At 42.0% G+C, this 24,373-nt stretch overlaps 1 protein-coding gene across 5 annotated transcripts in view; it reads right to left on the bottom strand.

Moving 5' to 3' along the window:
* The window catches only part of GNG7 (G protein subunit gamma 7), a 79,409-nt gene that overhangs the window by 39,088 nt on the left and 15,948 nt on the right, over window positions 1–24,373 (bottom strand). For all 5 annotated transcript variants that reach the window (XM_062596014.1, XM_062596013.1, XM_062596010.1 and 2 more), the window contains one exon: window positions 23,802–23,882. The gene's annotated coding sequence lies outside the window, so the exon portion shown is untranslated. The remainder of the gene's footprint in view (window positions 1–23,801; window positions 23,883–24,373) is intronic.

The following is a 24,373-nucleotide window of genomic DNA, read 5'->3' as shown; positions in this document are numbered from 1 at the left end:
CAACAAGCCACCTTCTTAAACTACTTTCCAACTGCTTCTTTCCTATGGGAAGGTAAATAGCCTGATGAGCTGATCTGAATACACCCTGTGGATCGTGAGCGCAAAGCCTGGCAGCTCCCAAACTGCACCCACATGCCTGCCTGCCTGGCTGCACTGACAGGGACAGGATTTGGGAAAGCAGGACCTCTCACAGGAAAGCAGCAAAGCTGTTTCCTCACACTTCATTCCCATGGACAGCAGCAGATTATTCTGCCATCTCCGATTTCAACTGATCCCAAAGCATGCAATAAAACACAGGACAAAGCCTAGAAATCCAAAATGTAACTTGCAGATGAATTGCCTGGAGGCCAAACACACAGACCAATTTACAAGGGCTCTTTAGATCATGATGTTCATGTTGCTTGTGAAATGACCTGCAGACATCATGACAATATTAAGAGAGCACAAAAGCTGATGAAAATGTTTGAAAACAAAATTCACATATCAACTTGTTGAATTGAGCTGTTTGCTCACATTCCCCTTAACAGAGTTGGAGAAGGTTTGAGCATTTAATCTATACTGTGTGGCTCTTCGGACACCCTACAAGGATATCATGAGCTTAGGGCTCCTCATCAGGGCAGCAAAAGCAATAGAAACAACAGAATAAAGCTATTTCTCAGGTCCTTTCTGGAAACTCAAACTGAACCATGATTTAGTTGCTGCTGCTGAGTCAGTCGCCAGTACAGACAGTTCTGCCTCTGAGAGAAAGTCAGCAACGGCTGCAACGCCGAGTATTTTTGCTCTTCTTGGAACCACACGAATAGTATTTGTTTGCCGTTAATCCTATCACGCTTGCACTTTCCAGAGTAACCACTGCTGGGAACAGACTTGTGCGTCTTCAAATGCCTTGGACTGTCCCACTTAGAGGACCTATCAGTACTGCAGAACGAAAAAAATATATAAATAAAAGCAGCTGAGGTTACACTGTGGAAGCTAAAGGAAAGCAGACAACAGGAGCATTGCAAGGCACTGCTGTCTGGACCTTCCAGCAAACAGAACTTTGTGGCTTATATATTTGTAAGACAACAACTAAAAAAATTCAATAGGCTTTTTCTTTTCTTTTTTTCCTTTTCTTCTTGAAGAAGTGTCTGTAAACTAGAGATGCTCAGTGATAGGAGTTTCGCTTGGGCATTTCAGCCTGAGTAGACTGCAAGCTGCAGCTATAGCTTAATATATTCATCACTAAAATTATCCGTTAGGCACAGAAATAGATGAAATCATTCTTCTAAAGGCATGTTTTTGTTCTAGCTAAATCTTGTGCTTTACTACTCATTTACTGCCCATTTTAATTGCCAGGTGAAGTGTTACAAGGTGAAGCATGTTCACAACAGCATCTCTCCTTCTATTCATTTCAGTCTAATATTAAGGAGTAGCAGCCACTGTGAAGAAGCCAAATTATTACAACCTCCTAGCAACTGACATGCTGGAGTAAGTCCTGAAATCTAAATAAATCTATCAAGGTAACAAAAGGAGCAAAGGGGTGAGAATTAATAGAGACAACATTAACTGCACATCACCAACAGACCTCATTAGTTCTGCTACTTGTTAGAAGTAAGAAAAGGAAGCAGTTAGACATTTCAAGAGAAAAAATAAATACTAGAAACGCAGCAGTGCTTCCTGAAATGCAAGTTTCATGCTTCTGAGAGCTGGAAAAGGATAAGGGCATGACAGCCAAGCAAAAACGGTTGGAAAAAAACCAACAAAAAAAGAACACACTGTGTTGAGCCTAGGATGGAAGACACCGAGCACCTGAACGGATACCCACTGTTAGCACGGGACTCCATCAGAACCAGGAGCCAAGGGCAGATGTTCAAACAGAATAAATTTAGCTTTGATTAAGAAAAACTGTCAGCTGAGTTAATTGCATCCTGGAACAGTCTTCATACAGGCTGTCATGGTGCCTGCGCAGGCATCATCACAAAGACAAGCTGGATTTTGCTTGTGAAGCAAAAGGTTATGAGAGGCTCCAAATGGCACAGTGACAGAAGGAACAGCCACCAACACCTGTCCTTCCAACCAGATACTACCCACCAGCAGATTTTAGTGTGCTCAGGTCAGATCAGCTAGTGACACACTGAAAGTATTAGTAAGAGAACTGAGTACTAATTGAGTCACTGAACCACAGGAAACTCACCAAATTCACCACATTTTCTCTCTCCCCCCCACATCGTGGGAATGAGAAAGGAGGAAGAAAGCATGCTCAGTTTTGAGCATCGCCAAACAAGAGACAGATGACCTATCTAGGGCTGGAACTGTATGCAACATGATTCACACAGTCCCAGCCTAGTAAATAGCCTGTGAGCACATTACTGTTCTTTCCCATCCAATAGTAAATACTGGACCCAGGCCATTTTATTTTTCTTGAGGAGACTCACAGCGCTGTTTTGATACAAGCTGCTCGCAGGGCAGCCATTCCCCTTCTCCTGCTAGGACAGTTTACTCTAATTCACCTCAAGCTGCCTGTTCCCAACCCATCCCGCTGCCTTTCTGGGTTCCTCAGAGAGCACAACCGTCCTTTCCTAAAGTCCAAGCTTTCCAAAGCCAACTAGACTCCTTAAACTGATTATGCTGAGCCTGTGACCCGTGCTTCAGGGATCAAGCCGTTCTTACTCAGTAATGCATTTCCCAGATGTGACATTCAAATGGCAACAGGCTAGAAACCTGCTCTGCTGAAGACAGCTGTGAAATCTAACACCTTACTGTGGGAAAGAAGAGGCCATTTCCCTAAAGCTAGTAAAAACAAAGAGGCGTAAACTAATTCAAAGAACTAATAGCAACATCCATATCAAGCAGAAAGACTGAAGGAAGCATCAGATCTGTAAGTGACGGGAAGACAACAGATCCCACCAGCAAAATTCCTTCTTTTGGGGGGGCCGGGGGGGAATACACTGTACGTGTTCCCATGTGACATGGCTAGCTAGCACACAGTCACTCGTTCACTGTAACTGCAGCATCTCAGCTGCATCAGTCTCAAGTATATTCACATTACTTTAACAAGAAAACTACTCTATTACAGCACTGACTGCACTACACTTGTTCAAGTTAAAAATCCAAGACGAGAGTAGATAGCCCTTGCTGCTTTTTCAGACACACCTCCGCACTTGAACCGCTGGATCAGTTCTCCCCTCTCTTTTTTTTCCAGAATTCAGCCAAGTAGAGAGATATCCTTGGCTTGACCGGTCAACTTTGAGAACACAAGGAAAAGAGGGTCTCGATAATGGGCTCAGTTTAGGCAGCGCGCTCGGTGTGTGCCCTCTCCACGTGCTCTGGATTTCTGAGCTCTGTGGCTGTCCTTCTCGAGGGGCTTTCAAGACACCTCCAAATTCATGGCTGCTATGGAGGGACCCAGCTCCTGACACATCAGCTCAGCGGCCAGTGCCGAGAAGGGGCTCCGCTTCCAGCACTGAGTGGGGACACAGCACGTAGTCGAGATGACCCTGGAGCAGCACAGGAGACAGGTACACAGCCAGGCTAACCTGCGTAAAGCAACGCAGCGTGAAACAGTTGGAGGACTGCCAGGAGCAGGGAACTTGGCAATGCATTCAAAGATGACTTAGAAAGCAAACAAGTTCACTGGAAAAGAGTGCTTAAGGGTGATCATTGATTGTGACAGAAGATATCGAGTAATTCAGCTTAAACAGTAGGTTGGCACAGGCCTCATAAAAAAAATTTATTGTACTGAACCCAGACACCTCACTAGGCAAAGCCTTAGTCTAATATTAAATACCTTTGTCACAAAAATTCAGAGTCCTGTGGTCTTATTTCATCTATGTAGTTTAAATTCACAGACTATGTTTCACGGAAAATGCACAGAAAGTATGCTCCTACCCCAAAATTTTAGCCTGACACAAACTTAACACTAAAGATATCAAGAGAGAAAGGAGAAAATAGGAAAAAAAAACCAGGTTACAAACACACACAACATTTCAAAGTACCTCTTAGGAGACTGAAACCTGATCAAGGCCACCTTAGGAGAGAGAATTAGGACACTTTGCCCCAGATTTTTTTATTATTATTATTAAAATGGGATTCTCTCAGCTATACTAAAAAAGTCATATACAGAGACTGCCACAATCTCAAATTTCCCCTCTTGACTATTTGCGCAATGCTGGTTGCATCTGATTAAAGAAAGCAGAGGACTTTTTGCACATGCTGCAGAAAAATTCTTCAAAAAGTATTTCTTATGCTTAGGACAGAAAAAAAAGGGTGGTTGTAAGTCCATGTATGGCAGAGGTGAGGAGAGGGGACATCAAAGAATGGGCATCACTGAGAAATTATAGACTAGGGGGGAAAAAACATGAGAGCAACTCAGCTGTCACTCAGGGACATATGAGGGGCCTTCTGAAGAATCAGGTGTCATTAAGTGGTATTGGATGAGTGTTTACAAAAAGCTTCCAACCTCTTGCTGAGCACAGACAAATTAGAAACAGAAAACTGTAAGTCCTGTTTCAAATGCAGCTGAACTTCAAGCATGTTGCATCTGGAAGGTTTTTTTGCATATGAGCACTAGGGACTGGGCACAAATTTACGTGACAGCTTGAATCCGAAAGCAGCAACCGAGGCGAACCTAGCGCAGCAGCCTGATGCTGTCCAAGCTTCTTTCTTTCAAGACTACATTGCTCCCCAAGGCACACTTTCTGAACAAAGGTTGTTTTAATGCCTGCCTGAGCAAATACTTAGCGACTTGTAGTTCTGCAGAGGCACATGCTATAGCTAAATAAGTGGGTCCTGTGAGTAAGTCACTCTCACCCTCAGTTTTGGAGCCACGCACTGAGCAATGAGAAAGGAGAGCCTTGAGGCAAAACCACAACACTGAAGACTGCAACCTAGGCTCTTACCCCAGCTCCACCACAGCCTTCTTGAATGACCTCGGAGAACAACTGACCTTCTTTTCTTGTGAGGCCACTGTAAATGTTAACAAAGCACTTAGCCACAGACAGAAAACAGCACTTGTTACAAAGGAGACAGGATTCTTGTCCAAGCTGATAAAGCTGTAACAGTGCTTGCACGACTACCAGCAAGTAACCAAAAGAAACCTTTTGCAGAATGGAGAGGTTGACTATTATACCTCTACAGATCATCTGTTCCAAGAGCTCATGTGACTCTGCAAAAAAGTGTTTTTCAAGCCATTAAAAACCTCACCAATTTTTTTTTAAGATATGTTCATCATTATCATGTAGTAAGGAGCACTACCAAAAACTTAGCTGCTCAAGACAATCTAAAGCATGTCTAAGCAGAGAATCCACACGGACACTTCATATTGGGAAAGCAGAAGCTCTTAACCAATTAGAGATCCATAAAGAAGTCTTAGATTCCAACAACCAGCAACCGGCACAAGTTTTTTATAGCAAGAACAAAACTGCATAACAGTTGCACTTTAGAGAGCTGCACAATGCAGGTGGTGAAAACAGGCAGGCCTCTAACCAAAATCTTTCAATGGCAAAGGGCAGGTTTCCCTTGGAGCATGTCAGCCAAAATGCTGACATGTTTGCAGACTGAGTATCCATTTTTGCTAAACGGAAGGTTTTACTACAAAAGAACAACAGCTTTTACTCTGTGGCTGCCCCAATGCATGGCTGTTCCACAGCACAGAAGCCTGCAGTCCTGCATCAGAGCCACCTTCCACCCAACCAAGGGACAGAAACAACTCCTTCAGTCACAGACTATTATACTCTGGAGGGTACAGGCAGGAAAAAATTCATTTTTGCCTTCTGAGCTCATCTGCTTTATTTTTAAAAGGAATCAGGCCTCTTGAGGACAACCCCAAAATATTTCCCATTATCCCCCGTGCCAAAGCATTAGAAGCCTCTGGTCATTCATGCGGAGCCCACCAGCTCCATCACAGAAGCACCAGGAGTACACTGTGATGAAGGCTTTCCTCCTAGCACACATTTTGCGCTAAGCAGTTCAAGTATAATAGCTCAGAAGAAAGGAAGAGACTTCCTGTGGAGCTGAAGAACTGCTTGGATGTTGAATTGCTGTCCTGTAATAACTAGCACTTAATTTGGTTTTAGCCACTTTCCTTGAAGAGTAAAAGAAAGCAAGAGCAAAGCTGCTTTGCAGAGGCAAAAGCTTGCAAAAGCAGTTTAAATGACTCATGCTTTCTTCACACTGAAATCAGTAAGAAGGGGCAGCAAGTGGTGTTCAGAGGTCTTAAAGAATCATTTTTTTTTTTTTGTTTTAAGGGCTGGCTGAAACAGGATTAGAATTGGCAGTACGCCTCCTTTACAACTGTTCTGCAAAATTCTTCTCTTTTTGTCTCCAGACAGTTGTTTCAAAGTCAGACACAAAAATCTCTATTTCGCACATCTTCAGCAATCTACATATTTTGCATTGATTGCTATGCAGAGGGTGTGGCTTTGGCAGAAGTACAGTCTTTATTGCAGCAGGGAAAGGAAAAGGAGAGAAGTTACTGGCAGTGTGGGCCACTCCTGTTGGCAGTGCTTTGTAGTTGTAGAAATACTTTATAAGGAAATTTCTTGGATGCTGCTGCTTATCCTCACGTTGCTAAGATTTTTTGTCTTCTGTTGCAGGCTCTCTGCAAACTCATTCTTAGCAAGTATTTGGTACAAAACTAAGGTCTTCCCCAGGATGGGACTACCTGCGGGAACACCAGAACAGATCTGAGACCTGCTCCTAAGAGTTGCTTCAGAAATAAAGCATTCCTTCTGCTAAGAACTGTGTGCACCAAATGCCATTCAGAGACACTGAAGCCAAGGCCAGAAGCAAAGAAAAAAAAAAAACAAAAAACAAAAAAAAACCCAGGAGATTCAGGTGGAAGAAGCACCTAATACAGATGATGTAACACACACATCACAAAAGCAGTCCGTTTTTATTAACAGTTAGAAACCTGCTGGTATGTTTCCAGATCCTGAGAATCAATTATATTTCAACATCAGCCTAAGCTACTATTCAAATGGGAGGCTTCCAAGGAAAGCTCAAGTTATTAATTTGTTTGTAGTGGGGGTGTTTATTTCCTCCAAATCAATGATTTTGTGCACCTGGTACATGAGGACATTTCCTGATGATGACCCAGAAAGTCCAGATTAATAAAAACCTAGCTCTGCCTTGTCTTTGAAAAGATCGAGAACTTAACACCACCGTCCGAGCGGGGCTCCAGCTGCCATACCTTACAAAACACCTCTCGGCAGCAGGAGAGCAAGTCTGAAGGTTCACACTGGAAAGCCCTGTATAGCGATGAATTTTTAAAAATGAATCAGTTCTGAATGAATGGTGTCCAACACAGGGGGACATGGATCTCTTCAAATATCTGCTTCATTTAAGGAATTAACAGTGCTTAGAGGTCTTCTGGATGAGAGGTACCAGGAAAAACCTAACTTGACTGAAGTAACTGAAGTACCACAGAAGGCAACGGCTTGGCCAGTGCTTTACTGGATTAACAAATTGGTTCTATAGAAGCTTTCTGCATCTCCATCCCCATTTTTTTCCCCCTCCTAAATTCTCTATCTCACCAAGCCCAACTGGGGAAAAAAAAAAAAAGAAAAAAGGGAACATGTTCACAACTACATCAAAAAGGTTGAAGAACAGGATGTACTGTGTGTTCTGTTTTTGTTTTTTTCTTTTTTCCAGAAAAAAGGTTGTTTTAAATGTTTGACCTTAGACTGATGCAGGTTGGATTGTCCATTAACATCAAATCAGAAAAAAATGTTACCAACAACAAATTAAGTTGAGAAAAGCAACGGGTAGGAAGAGATGCACCACCGGTTTAGAAGCGTAGCATCCAAATTAATTGCTGACTAATCTGGCTCTTACTAGACACTTTTCCATGGACATTTTCCTGCAGCCTCGTACAGCTGTGAGCATGTGATAATAACACAGTAAGTCTCTCTGGACAGGATTGGCAGAAAAGTAGAATTTTAAGGGAAGAACAGCTCACATACAAACTCTTCCGTACCCACTGCTGGGAAGGAGAGATCCTAAACAGGGTAGATTTCTCCAGTCAAAGTTGCCATCAGGACTTAAAAAAGTAACTTTCCTTTCAGATTTTTAACTGAAATAGCTGAACAGCCTTTGCTCAATCAAATGGTATTTGGGGATTCCAGATTAATTCCAGAGTCAACTATAGCAATGAGCAACTGAAAGTTGCCAATATCCATTTTATTTTAATAAGTACAAGAAAGATTTAAAATGCCACAGGGCTGGGGATATGTAACTAATAAAGGTGTCTGGTAGCTTAAGTGATCTGGAGACAGTTCTAGGATTCAAAATTTGAACAAATACTGAGCAAATGATCTGGTGCAGAGGAGTAGAGGAATGCTATCCAAAGGGCTGAGGAATGCAAGCCTGTCGAGACAGTAGCAGGAGAAACAGCTGTATGTGCACCCTGCACTGGGATGTGAAGCCAACTGAAAAACGTGAAGTTAATGTTGTTTAAGCACTTTTACAAGCATCTATGCTTAGAAAGATAAATATAAGCAACTCTGTGTAATAAAAGTTTGCCTATGCAACATTATTCTACAACTTAAAAACACAAATTCAGTAAGATGCAGATAGCTTTCACATAGGAGACTCAGAAAACAATTATAAAAATAACTGACAGTTGAATTATTCACTTTAACCCCCTAGTATCCTCTCAGTGATTTGCATTTCAAACAGACCAAAGCTTACAGCAGGAGATTGTTTCCCAGGACAGACCCTTTCCCCTGTCTTGTCTACAGGTTCACACAGGACTTAAGTGCTCTTCCATTCAGCCCACAACCAGTGCTTCCTACCTCACCAACAACAGATTTGTTCTAAAATCAGAGTAAGCATTTTGCATGTTAATACAGATATGCTTAGGCAGCTCTGCACTCCAAAAAAATACTTATGAAAAACCAGACAAACTTGGTTGTTTAATAAACGCTGGCTTTTAGGCTCACTGACTGTGCACTATACTATGAGCAATACCAGAGCACCATAGTTAAAACAAAAACACCCAAATCAGACATCTACGTTACCTGTGACATAGATGCCACCATACTGCTTCACTAAATGGTGACAAGTAATGTCTTGCATGCCACTATTTCATACAGCAAAACAAATGTCAGGTTTGCCCAGTCATCTGTGACTAACTCGGTGAGCTCATGGTCCAGCAGATGATAACATTAAGCACCTCGTGCACACAACACTGTCAAACAATGAAATCTCGGCACTGTAGTTAAAGACTGCCATAAGGATACATCCATGTTTACATGGAGTTTAGCTGCTTCAAAGGAAAGATTGACTTGGTTATTCTGGCTGCTTGCCGGTTTGGCAAAGGCAGCTTGCTCAAACTCAGTGATGAGCAAGGACCTCTTATTACACCTGAGTTCTCCAATGCTCCTCAGCCATGTCTCTTGCAAAAAGTTGGATTGTCATCTGAGGCAAAGAAGCAGGACAACAGGGCAGGAAAATAGGAAGCCATGCTTTGTTTACTGCTAGCTGTTATAAGGGAAGCCCTTCAGGATGGTAGCCACCAAAGGTTAGACCAGTGTGCAGGTGGAGTGTGTGGGAGGACAGGAAGGACAAAAACCAGAGGCAGTAAGAACTGACTCAGCAACGTTCACTCCCTTTCATTATCTCAGATCTCAAAGAAGAAATGTTAAAATAAACCTTCAAAATGAGAGCACAAGCTGGAGATGGTTTGTAAAACTTTGCTAGAACCAGACAAGTGCTTTAACTCATGCAAGTTAGCATGAGCACAGATGCCAGTCATACTGGAAACCAGCCCCACGTGATGACAGATTTTATCACAAGTCACAGGCAATCACTGGGGACTTAATAAACAATAACGAGCACAGCACATTTCAGGGCTTTAGTGCGAGAGAGCAGTGAAGGCCAACCCTCCCACACAGGAAGGGATGGGATAGCAATCCGCCTGACGGAAAAGGGAGAGTTCAACCCAGTACAGCAAGGGGAGCAGCAAAGGACAAACGCTTGTAGCTCTCCAGTATTAGCCTGAACAGCCTCCTAACACTGCTACTTTGCAGACATCAGAGGTTATAAGGCAGTATCTTCTCCCCTCTCTAAATAGCTTTAAAAAAAAGTAACAAATTAACTATGTCCCAAATCAAACAGTGCACAGAACAGGACTAGTGTTGCAATTTTTTTCTTTTTCAGAGGTAGATAAGCAACAGAAACATTAGCAAAGCTGACAGCTGTTGGTGTAAAGAGATAGGCCACCAGGGCCAGCTGAAGTATCACCAGGGAGAAAGCTGACAAAAAACCCTGCTGTACTTGCTGTTTCCATTATCTAATATTAGTCCATGTAAGTATTTATGAAGCATTTTGCAGAGCATTCAGCTAATTCCCAGAAAATCACGTGCCTGTACAGTGAATTTAAGATTAGGAAGCTTTCCAATGTTTTCTTGAGAAGAGATGTAATCACCATGCAGTACTAACAGTAATTTGAAATTCTGCCTTCATGTTTGGCTGCCAGATACTGACCCAACAAGCATCTAAGTCTCCAGTCATCTCCTTCCAGCTATTTATGTCAAACTGTATGCTCTTAGGCTTGATGAGTCTAAAGCAACTTCAGACTGAGGACAGAAGCACAGGAATTAGTTACAGAATCATAGCATAAAACATTTAAAGAAATAACTAATTGCTCAGAAATTAGTGCTTGTATAACAACTACAAGACAAGAGGCTCTCTGATCTACAGCTTGCAAGAACAGTGACAGCCAGCAGTCATCAGTCCTAAAAGGATCTTTTAATTTCTCTGTAAAAAAAGAAAGAGTAGAAAAAGTCACAGATATTTCTAATTACTCCAGACAATCAATTACAATTGATTGCCACCTACTTTCAGTCCAGAATATGAAGGCAATGAGTCATACCAACAACCCATTTCACACAAGCCACTGACCAGGCCAACAACTCAGTCTGGATTTGACAGCCGATGGGGAAAGGCTGCTATACGGTCTCTTCCCCAGTATGGGTATACAGTGCTCCAAAACCAAATGTGCCTGTTAAGTCTGTGTAACGCTTTAGTATTTAACAGAACCCATATAGATACCTGTATTGACCTCCCCCTGCCTTTCAGGGCCAGTGTCAAGAGCTACAGATTAAGTTTCTTTCCTGAACAACGGAAGTTCTTTACTCAGCCTGCATCTTTCCTACTACTGAACATCTGGACAGCTGCTAAGAGCAGAAGCCACTCAGGCTTCACTGATGAGCTACCTCCAAAAAAAAGGAAAAAAAAAAAAAAAAAAAAGCCTAGAGGGCACGGCAGCTGAAAGCTGCCCAAAAGACTTGCTACAAGTTTTTTTGTATGAAACAGCACCTTATTTAGACAATTTGAAAAATGTTACAGGGGAACACTATGGCTGGGAATTTGCATAATGGGTGTCTACATCTTGCTTACCTAACACGAGAAGAATCCTATCCATCAGTAAGTCTAGACTGCGGTGTTGAATCCATGGGACTGAGGAATCTCCAGGCCAGAAATAACACCCCAGCAAAGGGCAGGGTGCTGCCATCTGCTGACACTCAGCCTGGGAACAGCAAGGCAGCAGAAACCTGACCTTCTGCAGCCACACGAACACCATCTCTGGATCAGGACCACTCTGGGGAGCTAGGCTCCGGGCTAACCAGTCAAGCCATGCTCGTGCTTGCAAGGCCCAAACTGAATGCTCCAAACACGGCAGGGAGACCTGCAAGTGTCAGCGTTACCTACAACATCGTGCCCCCAAATGTTGACTGGACTGCACTGTTAACTAAGATTTGTAGTTCCCAGTTAAAGCAATGGCAGCTTGATAGTGTTTTATTTTTTTAACGTATATGAACTGTTAAATACTAAAGCCCGTATTGTAATAGTTTTCAAATTTAAAATAATCCAAATAGTGTAAATGGCTCAACAGAGACATCTGCAGTTCAGACAAGTGCATTGCAGGCAATTACTCCCGTTGGACTGGGTTTTAGAATAGAGGATACTCAGAACTCACAGAAGTAGGTGTTTGGCTGCCTTTTCCATCTTTGACAACCTGGCTGTGATACAGGCAGAAAGACAGAATCACTGGCTTTGAAGTCCACATAGATCATAACTCTGGGGGATTGCAGAACAGTAGCTATTCAACATCCGTCCAACTTTTCTCCCTGCTCCAAAGCAGGATCAGCAATACCTCTACGCGAATGTTGCCACACTTCTCTCCAAAGCCCCCACTGACAATGTCCAAAGCCTCCTATAAACAGAGAGGTTTGAAACATGCAGTCAACCTCCTGCTCCTTCAGTTCTAACCAGTATACTAATAAAATCAAGTAAGTCTCCTTCTCTGCTTTGAAACACAGCACCCCTGATGTAAAGATAATTCATTTTATGGACAACAGAACCATGAGCTAGAGACTCTCTAGTCTCTGCTCAGCCACAGGCTTGCCATCTCACCAAGGTTACGTTTCTCTACCTTGCCATATTTCAGAGGTGTGACAAGAAATACAAGATTTCACAGAAGGAATGCTAGTCTCTGCAGAGACTTTTGAGGTTGCTACATGGAAAGCATTAGTGTAAAGTATTAAACTACAAAGACAGAGGTGGCTAGAAAAAAGCAACACTAACATTCATGTACTGCAGCCCATATCCTGCTGTGAAACTTCCAGCTATTGTGTGTCCCATGTAGCAACATGTATCATGTCTATAGAGCCTACTAAAAGGACTTTGCTGTATTTTACATACGCAGCTGCACTTAAAAGTCAGACATCTGGTGAACAGCAGGGCAATGATGGATAAATGGGATGTGATTAGGTCAAATTACATCGCGTCATGCATGGTCCCATGGAACTGTCATCCATATGGCAGACAATATTTGAAACCTCAGAAGAAAAAATACATAAAGACAAAGTTGTGTGAAAAATAGCAGAAAATATTTTGGAAAATGAAGCTGTGAAAATATGCTGGTGGAATGCTCGTTCTAGGAAGTAGACCAAATGTCATGCTTTATCCCAATGTAATTTCCTTCAAGCATGCTAAAATTTGTATGTCCAATATGGTCAATCTCCTTCACGCAACAAGATCAGTGAAGCTTACCACAAGATGAACTACAGCTACAGGCATCATTCCAGTTTAAATCCTCAAGTTTAAATATTGTATATGGGGACACACAGCAAAAAATACAAACAGAATGGCCAAACTGGTCTAAGCCTTTAGAATAATGCCACCAATTTGTTTTAAGCTCTGAGATCATACAAAGCTCTAGGGCAATTTAAAACAGTGCAGCTGATACTTATTTCTTCTATAGAAAAGTCATGAGGCTTTAATCACCATGCACCTTCATTAACTGGAGATTACTAATTGCAGATGTTAGTCAGCACTACCAGATAATGTTTTAGCGTTAATTTTTTGGGATCACTGGAACTGATGATTTAATAATTTTAGTGGAATACAAGGTGATTTGCAAGAGCTGTCCTCAGCAGAATGGATGAAAAAAACACTAGTTTTGCCTTGGCGTGTACTTCCAGAAAGGAGCAGTTTCAGTGTAATTAATGCAATGCCAAAGTTCAGAGAAAACAGTAGGGAACAAACGACGCACTTACCTTAAATCATGTGTTGAAACTGCTGCCTCTACCCTAACCATTCGGTTTAAAGGGCATGGAGAAAAGACATGACATATCCAGTATTTAATATTCTAGCACAGAGTAAAAATTCTGTTATATGGAGTGAGAATACCACTGTTTGCAGCATCTGTTTCTGAAATACTAGTTAACAAGCACATACAATGTTCCAACCAAGGCTAGGTTTAAAAAAAAAAAAAAAAAAGGCAACTGGATGATAAAGTTAAATTCTGCTCCTTCCTTTAGCTTCCAGCAAGAACAAAGGCTCCCACACACACCTCATATGTCGTCTGACTAAGAGGAACAAGTCTCCTCTGGAATCCGTGGATCTTGTTCCCTAATTAAGGAGGTAGATTACTGTTACATAATGTGCAGAATGCTGATCCACATGGGCAGAGAGTCATCACTAGTCTGTCCCAGACCAACAAAAGCTAGAAGCCAAACCAGAAAGAACCTCAGAACAGCCAGCATTGCTGAGCAAACAATGAAACAGTCTTTATCCACTTCAGCATTTTCCAACTGTAGCAAGTAAAACTTCACTATCAGTGGAAGACAGATTAATGATGATGTGATACTGGAAGCTTCAGAAGGGGAGGGTGCTGCTTGCTCACCTTCCTACTGCAAGGAAGCAATTTCAGTTTCCTTCCAGTACAACACACTTGCTGTTAGTGGGATCCCAGTTACAACTCCTTCTGGAAAGGAAACTCGAATTCAGGAGATTCATCATCAATACGTTAAACAGATGGTGCATTATTAGAGAAGCTATAAATTGGAATTATATTTCACTCCATTGATACCTTATTACAGCAATACTTACTTCAATAATCAGTGTAAAAAGAAGGCACTACATTCACCTCAGTTGTCCATTTTCAACGATATCAATTTTCTATACTAAAGAACACAATGTCCTAGGTACATTCCGAAATCAATATTGATTTGCTTAAATTTTATGATGTTTCCAAGCACATCTTTATTCTGTTGCATACAACAGACACATATTGGCAGTGAACACATTTTTATTTGTTTTGTAAGTAATGTGCATGACCTAGAGGTCACATTGTGTATTTTTGACACTTAATCTGAATTTGTGGCTTCTGAAACTGGAGATAACTAATATGTCAACTACTAGATGACAGTTCACTTAAGTATTCTGCTCTAGATTTCATTGCAATCTAGCTAGAGCACTATAATCAACAGATTTTGAGCTTAAGTCCACCATGATGGGAAAAGGAGAGATATTTGCACTCTTGTATTAATGGTTGGGGGAACTCTACGCACTGTTCTAGCAAAGAAGCCAGCAGAGAGTCCGCGGGGTAAAGACAGGCTTGCTGTCAAGCTCAGCATTCAAATATTACGTATTAAAATGTTATAAGCCTATGAATGGGCTGGTCTTAAGAAAGCATTAAAAACACTAAGGGGAAGCTTTAAGTCATAATTGGTAATTTCACCTACTGAGATGCTCCCCTGCTGTATCACTTTTTGGCACTCCTCAGGATGTCTTTCTTCCTGCTTACCAGTAAAGCATTGCTCAATTTTTCTCCAGTCAATCCAGCTTACCACACTGAAGTCAAAGCTGTGGTGAGCAAGTGCTAGGGATTAATTCCAAGAACCCATGTGAGCTGAAATCCAACTCTGCTTGTTTTCCCCATTTACTGTCTGAACACAAACATGGTTTTGTTTGTTTTTTTTTAGAGTAAAAAACATGTCACTTATTGTCTGCTGGGTTTTAGGCCACGATTCATAATTCCTTTTGCCTCCATCTTCCTCAGATTTCAGTAAATCAAAGGCTGAGGAATAGTCTCCTAGCCAAAGCACTGTTTTTAATCAAATTTTAATCACTCTTTTGAGAATACCAAATTTCCAGAGTTACCATATTCGAATCAAGACTGTCAAATGACAGCTATCAGTGCAAATATTTAAGCACATACAAATTCTAAACAATACACTTTCCCTTTCATTTGCTTACATTAGTGTTAAGTCAGAGAGAACTAAAAGCTTTATGGTTTCACTCAAATTCTCTCTAATAGTCTTATGTTGCCTTTGGAAGCATAAAAATTTGAGAGCTTATACAAGGTTGTGGGAAACCTAACTCTATACCTCTTGAATTATAAGTGTATTATGCACATAAGGGAAAGAGGGAAACACCAGAAGCCAGTACTGAGACTGTTCACGCACTTGACGGAGCACTGAATGTATAAAACGAGGGTGAGAGCAGAAGAAAATCATACAACAAACCAGGATCTATTCTTCCTCCAAGATCAGGAAGCCTTCTTGCAGCTTTCTTGTATTCCCCCGCTCAAGTGATGTTTTCCATGGCATTATCCACATGCTCAACTTGAGGCAGTTTTCGGACCCAGCCACCCTCCGTGGCCTTAGCGTGGGCAAAGCTACGCCCAGGCAGAACAGGTGGCCAGGAGTCCGTGCGTTCCTCCCTGCTCAAAATAGCAATGCCAAAGCTGGAGCCTCACTCATTGCACTCATTCCTGCTGAAGCAGCACAGACCTGCCTCATTTGATTCAAGTCTGAAATGCAACAATGAACCCCAAAAGAGACTGCAATTCAGTGAATCTTGTCAACCAAGTGGCAGGCCCATCCCAAACTAAAGCAATAATTAATACACCACTACAGTAAAAGGGTGAGAGAGATGAGCAGTCTGGAGGAAGTTCAGTCATCAGTAAGTAATCATGCTCTTTGGCCAATTCCATACAGGATGAAGTGCCTTTCGTAAGGAAAAGCAATGAAGATTACTTTCCCAATATCCTGCAGCTTCTTACTAATTGCTCTCTTTGTAAAAGATGAACTTGCCCCCTTAAATCACAGGCCTTGCTAGAGCCAGTGTTTGGCTGTAATCCCCACTCCAGTGCCTCCCAAATTTTCCAGTTAATTGTGGTTTTATAGCATGAAAAAAATAATTACAGCTTCTAAATTGCAGAGAGATTTAAATAGCAAGTAGCTTGGCCCTGCAAGGTACGTGCAGCTTAAGTGCCCCTGGCTCTCTGTAAAGGGTGGTAAGTGCTAAGCCGCTAAAGGAATGAGCCACCACCTTCAAGATGCACAATAAAGTTCAAAGCCTTATTTGAAGACAAGTCACCCAAAACAAAATCTACCTTTTTACAAATTGGGCTGTGCTAAAAACAATTGCAGGTGGGCAGCCAATAGTTCTGGCTCATGGTACCTGCAAAGTATGTTGGGCAGGAGACACACACGGAGCCAGGCCCTCACAGGAAGGCTACCTGTCCAGCTGGAGCCAACCCCCCACCTCCGTAAGGGCCGGCACCGCTGCGTGAACAGCGGCATGTTGCCTGGGCTCTTCCCCATCTCCCCTCCAGTTTGCAATCAGTGCCAGTACTGCAGGCGCCCCAAACTAGGCCTGATCAGCAACATATGCACGTTCACCCCGGCTTTTCTCCTGCAGAGCTTTGAACTGAAAGTTAATACATGAAAAACAGTTTGCAGGGGGGAGAAACACAACAAGTTTCCTTCCAGAGATAGCAGATGAACAAAATCCCATCTTTGGTCTTCCGCAGAAATGAGCCTTTTGTTTACAGGGCTTACAGAATTTGACTCTAGGGGCTGGTCTGTTCTTGCTCAGAGAGGGAAAACAAGCTTGACCTCAGAGCACTGGAATAAACACTGCCCCCGTACATGCTTGCTCCTAGTGCAAAGGTAAAAGGACGAGATATCCAGCAGTGTGACCAAGCTTACTGAGTGAAGCGTGGCAGCACACAGTCCTGTTTACCGACATCTCTCCAGGGAAAAAACACAAGAGCACTAGAGCCAAGAAGGTAAGCTAACCGGACGCGCTCCTGCTTTCATTCATCAGGCTACGCTGGCTGCTGCTTCCTAGCTGGTGAAAGGTCTTTAACAAGCCAACTGGCGCTCAGTACGTTCAGTGCAGCATTCACTATTTAACACATACCTTTCAGTGCACGGACAGTCACGTTCAGAACAGACACTCCCATATCTTCCACTTATACCATTTCCTACACACTTGATAAGCGGGCTGCAATTTCCTTCAAGCGGATATTGCACACCACCACTTGCTGGCAACAAAGCCTGAACGAAGGACCTAAAAGTCATAGTTTAAGAGTCAGAGCAGCTCTACCATTCTCACTGGACACAACTGCTTGTCATGGAAAAGTGTCATAACCGGTGGGTCTGGAAAAAACCTCTGTCATATTTGGGCCTTCTTGACCTATGCCTTGTTTACGCTGCAGGCCAGAACCCCTTGCTCAAGGCTGCTCTGTGAACATGCAAACTGCTGGCTAGACAAGTACCAGCGCTTTAAAAGACACCTGGGAGTGGGTGGGGGGCTGTAAGGGGGGGAAGTAATTTTTGAACTAACTGGAGCTGACAGCAGTTGGTAATGTTGGCAGTTGGCATCTGCTAAGGACAGAGCAGCCAGCTGCCAATGTTCCCTCAAAGCCAGTGCAGAACTTGGGGACTGCAGAACTATAAGGAAGAGGGACCATCCAGTCCAGCCAAGCAGAAAACCAGCACCGCCAGGAGCTCTGTGAGAGGCAGCCGTTAGAGAAGAGCCCTTCCGCAAGCATCTTCCAGATCACTGGCAGGAAGAACTTGCTAGACTTCCCCTGGACACTCCAAGATCCAGGGGATCTCAGAGCAGGCATTTGGTGCTATCAAATATTCCAGCTGTGATAAATAAAAAGTTATATATATAAAAAAAAGAGATAACATGCAAATACTGCAGATTCACAAAGACTCATCTTGATGTAGTGAGAGATTTTCAACTGTTTCTAGTCCTTAGGGTTTTTAGAGAGTATTTGCAAATGTTACAAAGCATAAAATCAAAGATGCAGCATTCACATCATGAATAAGACAGCAACCCTATCACCTTTCCAAATAAACATCAATGTTCTTTACAATCCGAGATTTTAGAATGAGAAATAGAAAAAACTGCATTTACACTGGCTCTGACTTCAGACTCCTTAACTGCAGTCTCCAGTCAGATAATTTTGCCAAAGAGTTCTAAGTGTTTCAGCACTAAAAAGCACGTATTCTCAAAATACAGAGCCGAGAGAACTGCTCAGGATGCTGCTGGCAGCAGAGGAGCCATCACCTTCTCATTCAAGAAGAGAGCCCTGCTCAGGTAAGAACGGTGCGACCACACGGTTACTCCACAGCCCTGGGCAGGCTGGGCAGTGGACAACCTGCCCCGACAGCTCAGCGGCAGAGCTGGCATTAAACTCTGGCCTGCCTGGCCCAGTGCATGATGCCACCTCATTGAGCGCTGTTATGTAATGCAGAACAGCTCATGGAAAATGCAGCTGTCAAATGGCAAACGGCTCCTTTAAAGATGTCTGATGGATCCCTAATCAAGAATGTCAGGAACTGTCTGTTACATGCTGTACCAGAAGACTAAATTAAAGCATTACTGACAGGCATTGCTGACCAATAGATAATGAACAGCCCCTGAGCTGTATCAGCACGTGACAGATTCACAATAGTACTGCAATTATATGAGATAACCACCTACTGCCTAGCATGGCTCATCTCTTCATTCTGGGCAAGTAGGTTACAGACCCATGTCGGAACTTCAGCTCCCCCCAGTCGATGTAATAGTGAAGTTAAAGGGAGAGGAACAAATCAGCAAAGGTGCAGGTCCTCAGATAATACTTCAAATTAAATAACCTTAATGGGACAACCAACTTTATTTTAAATTCTACTACTTCGCTCTAATAATAGGCAAGAGATATTGCTCCAGAGGTAGACTATCACGTCTCTAAAAATATACACCTATAAATAGTAAATCGTTATCGAGCTTTTGCATCTGGACAAACAGTGCAAAACATCCATGGTTAAGGGATAACTTGTTAAGTTTAACTTTTTCCCATTAATTCCTCCAAGGGATGAGCAGATTCTTTTTCCTTGAGCACAGAAATCCTGCCATTTTCCAGCATACAACCCAGGATTTTTGCTAAGTAACAGCTGCCATAGCTAGCTCACATTTGCTTTTGGAAGCAAATTGCTAATTGTGAAGTTGCTAGGAAGTCTGTTCTGGCAACTTGCTCTGGAACCTCTTTTAAGTCCTAAAAAGGGAAGGTTTAGGGAAGGCAAGCAAAAGGGGCCTTCCCTATATACAGCAGTCCTTCACACCTCAGTCAGGCTCGAAACCCACAGAACCCATTCAAACAGGAAGCATATGAACAAGCTCGTCTCTTCAAGGTCCCTCTGAAGGCATATTCCGACCAGCACCTGCTTTTGTGAACTTCAGCTCCTCCTGGGTTTCTCAGGAGAGCATCAGGAAAGATTTGTAGCAGTTGCTAAAAGAGAGAAAGCAGCCTGGCACCTAAGTTTCATACATCAGGCACCAAGGGATCTACGCACGAACAGTTTCACATGGAGGAAGGTGAAACCCTAGATAACACAGTCAGGGGGAGCAGGAGGAGAGAGATGGGGACAACTCAAAACAAACAAACAAAAAAAAACCAACCACCACCCCACCATCATTCGTAATTGAAGTATAAAATGCTTTAACACTCATCAGGGCTAAAGAAAAGGAGCAGAGGTGAAAAAGGGCAGCTAGCACCCGGAGCAACACAGGCTCTGCAGCAGGGCAGGCTCTGCAGCAGGGCACGCGAGCGTTTACCTCCCCCGTCATTTCAGAGCAAGCAGAGCGGCCTGTGGAGCAGTTTGGAATAGTCAGAATGATAATTGCTTCACAGTCATGCATTCCTACTCAGGCTTTGTTTTTCCCTTTGAACAAAAGAGGAAAAAGTTTAAAATAAACCTTGTAGACAGCAACATTCCATTTGCAAGAGTTCATTCTTTAAAAGAAAGAAAAAAAAGGACAAACTAATTCCTCTGTAAATATTTGGGGTTACAACTCTGCTTAGCTGGATCTTGTCAAGCACTTCCAAGGTTTCTGAGAGCCAGTAATACACTCAAGTCACCAGTCCATGGAAATAACAGGACTCATTTCAGAAAAAAGCTATTTTTAAAGACTTCACTTACAGGGTGCCAATTTCATCAAGCTGTTTGGAAAATCAAATTTAAAAATGTACAAACACTAATGGAACAAGAATGTGCTATAGCAACAGTCGTCTTTTGCTAGGAGATATGCTAGATATGGTTCTGGACTTTCCAACTTACTTTCATCCAAAAAAAAAGAGAAGTCACCTTTTCCTTCTTTGAGAGGCCAGATTAAGGATAACAACAAAAAAGCTGTAAGACTGCAGTGAAAAATGTTTACTTATAAAGTTTATTCCTAATAAAATTTACCAGTTTTGACAAATGCCTCCAGCTGTTAAACAAATCAAAACAGTGACAATATACTTCCTCACTATAGAGATGTTTCGGTTTAACACAATTAGATTAGCTCCATACCTACGCACGGGAGCATTCATTACACTGTAAATACCAAAGTGAAATACAGATAGGATGCTGAAGTTTATAATTCTTAAAGTGCCATCAGATCAATTATAAAAATGTGCCAGTATTTGTTTTTACATATGAAGATAAGACAGCTGAACAGTGTAAAGTATAGCTATTTTCATAGGTTGCAGGAACTGTTCCAGAAAAGCAAATATTAAACATGGACAGGCTGTTGTCTTCAAGTCAGTTAAAACAACAACAAAAAAACCTCAACCCTCCACACACCACCACACACAAGAAAGTGACAGATTAGTATTGCTTCTAAGCCAGCAACAAAGTACTCCTTAAAGAAGGGATCTTTCCTTTTTTTTTTTTTTTTTTTTTTTTTTTTAAATGATGAATAAAGTTCACCTCATTCTGCCATTACACAAAGTGAAAAAGAAATGAAGAAAAATATCTCCCTGAAGGAAGAGTTTAGAAGCAAGGTTAATCGTTTCATTTTAAATGTAGATGCTTCTCCTGGGATACGTTTTTATCTCAAAGCAACTTCTGAGGTTATTTCAATGTGCTTTCATATTATACAAGTGCCCTATCTTCTAGAGGCTATCAAGCAATTTTATCTAGTCAATTAGCAAGAAAACGAAATAAATGCCTTAATGAATCCAGGGAAAACAGGGTGCTCTCGACAGATCAGTGATTACTAGGCCAGGACAGCATAATTTCTGCAATGTAAGTCACCAATAAAGATGCCTTCGTGTAACTTCAGCGACAGGGCAAGAATGAACAGGATTATTCTTAGGCAAGAATGGTTGCGCGAGTCCTGCATAGCAGCAATGAACTGCTGGTTATTCACCATGCAGAGTTGAACTCACCAAAACTACTCACAAATAGGTCCTGAAAACAGAAACCAAATCTAGAAGTGACAATTTGTTCAAAAATCTGACTTCAGGAACATGGAAGAAAGCACACAGCAGACTCGGGGAGGAATGCATGCTTCCACACTAAATTTTTTGCCTCGTTAGTAAAGGACAAGATCTGCTTTTGAGGCAGATACCGGCATGAGCATTTCCTGTTTGCAGTCCTAAGGCAATGCATCACAATACAGACACCTCCATTAGTTTTCCTTTGTTGTTGGTTTTTGTTTTTCTCCCCAATTTCCTTATGATTTAAATTAACTCTCCAATTGACTCTGACTCATGGCAAGGCTCTACACTGATCCCATGAACATTGTTCATCTCTTGGAGGGGAGGCCAAGTGCAAGAAGTAGGCCAAAATGACGCAAGTGAAACACAGACAGAGGACGTTCTTATGAAAGTGAGGCAACAGGAAGCGTTACTGTATTCCTGCCACCACTTGGGGAAAGGACAAATGGTCACATGATGATATACAGCTCCTAATATATTTCTTAATGAATATGCTAGTCAATTACTCACTTCAAATTGTTTCAAGGAGTTATGCTCATTCAACTTGTGCAGAATAATGCTGCTTCTCAGATCACAAGCAGAAGCTGCTCACGCCTGGCAGCTGCAGAGGTTTCCACACGCTGTGCAGCCCAGCTCTCGGGGATACACTGCCCTCTCTTGGAGGTTCAAGCCAGAATCCAGAATCCCAAACTAGTCTTACAAAAGGACACTGGAGAGCAACACGCTAATGGCATCTCTTAAAAAATAATTTCTATCCAAGAGGCAAGTCAGAGATAACAAGCGACTCTGCTGAAGCTCCCTGCTTGATATATAGCTCTGAGGAAAGAAGCGTGCATGTATATCGGAAGAGCTGCTTTCAAGGTAGGTCAGTTTTAAATAATAACCTTGCAGGTACTTTTATACAATCCTATCAAAACTGTAATCTTTTCATCTGGAATTGTAAGGCAGATCATGATAGGCACAACTGTGCCTATCGTGAAGTATATGGTAATATCTAAAAAGAATGGTGATGCCCTGATATGTTAACAATCATCATAAAGAATAGAATTCAGGAAAAAAAAAATGAATTACAGGTGATAGCTACATGGCAAAATTAGCTTTCTGTGTGACCTTGGGTAATTTTAGACTCCTAACACTCCACTGAAATCAAAGAGAATTTGAGCATCTAAATACCTAACAGATAGACTTTTATATTTCAGCTCTCCAGCAAAGAAACAGGAGTGGTCTCCATCTGAAAATCTGAGCTAAAAAGTATAGGCTGTTGTTCAAAGCAGTTACCTTTGCAGTGGCCAGAGAACCTACTACTGCTAGGGAAAATAGCCTATCTACATTATTATCTGAAAGTTCTGATTTTTACAGCTAAGATGCCTGAAGTTCAGTCACAAGTTATTGATCAGCCCTCTGAGAAACACAGCCTTAAAAGACAAACACCTGAGCAATCTCCCCATGAGTAATTAAGGGTGTAGCCTGCGCACAGCACACAAATTTAGAATGCCTCTAGATAGAAAAGATGGTTCAAATACTGCCCTGCGTTCAGTTTTGAAAAAGGTATCTTTGAGGCTACATAGTGCCTGAAAGCACAAGGACATTCAGAGACGATCACTGCAGACACTGCAACTGCACAAGGGCAGCAGATTCTGATATGTAGGGCAGCAGAATGAGAGGAGACAGTCCTTCCCGAGGACACTACGTGACCAACCTTTTGCCCCTTCCCATATGCCTATCTTTACTTTCAAGTCACAATCTTTCAAAGAACAGAACACAAAATTGAGAACGCAGCTGTCCCTTGCCAACTGTTTGAAAGTTGAAGCACAAGTACCACCAAGGCTTTGGTCAAACTGCCTCCAAGTGGATTGTGAATATGCTGCTCACGCATTCAAACTACTCACCTCATGAGATATTACTGGCTTAGGGAGTTGAGGATAGAAGTTTTTTAAAATTAACAATGAGGCCAGACTATGGCGTACTGTTGCACAAAACATACCTGTTTAGGGAATGTTCAAACTATCTTCTTTAGCACAAAGAGAGATGCTTTCTCTGGCTTGAAAAGAAATGGACAGTTCTCCTAAAAGAAAGAAAATGGAGAGAGTTTTCAGCAATTGAAATATTACTGTAGGGAATGCATTCTACTGTTTGAACATGAAGCTTTGAACCAACCAGCTGAAGCACCTCATGTGTACCTAGCATTTTTCTTTTAATGAAGGCAGACATTAGCCATATGTCTACAAAAACCCTTTACATTGACAGACCAGACAGTAACACAGGCACTATTTTCTCCATATCTGAAACAAGGTTAGACTTGGCTATTACAGAAACATTTGAAGTTGGCTAGTAAGTATATGGGCCATATCACACAGAAGTCAGTGATTAGCAGCTATGATGGTTGGCCAGCTTTAAGACTGAGGTAGAGCACCTGTCTGCATTCAATGCAATTCATATTTGTGTCTGAAGATGGCTCCATCACCACAAAAAAATGCCATTTACTAATACCTCCCTGTGCAAAAGAAAAAATATCACTGGGCATACAAAGAATGAAGAAATATTTCAGAATGCTTA

Source organism: Rhea pennata, chromosome 27 (genome assembly GCF_028389875.1).
Source record: "Rhea pennata isolate bPtePen1 chromosome 27, bPtePen1.pri, whole genome shotgun sequence".
Taxonomy (NCBI): domain Eukaryota; kingdom Metazoa; phylum Chordata; class Aves; order Rheiformes; family Rheidae; genus Rhea; species Rhea pennata.
The sequence above is the reverse complement of the archived record's forward strand: the minus strand, read 5'-3'. Positions and strand labels throughout refer to the sequence as shown.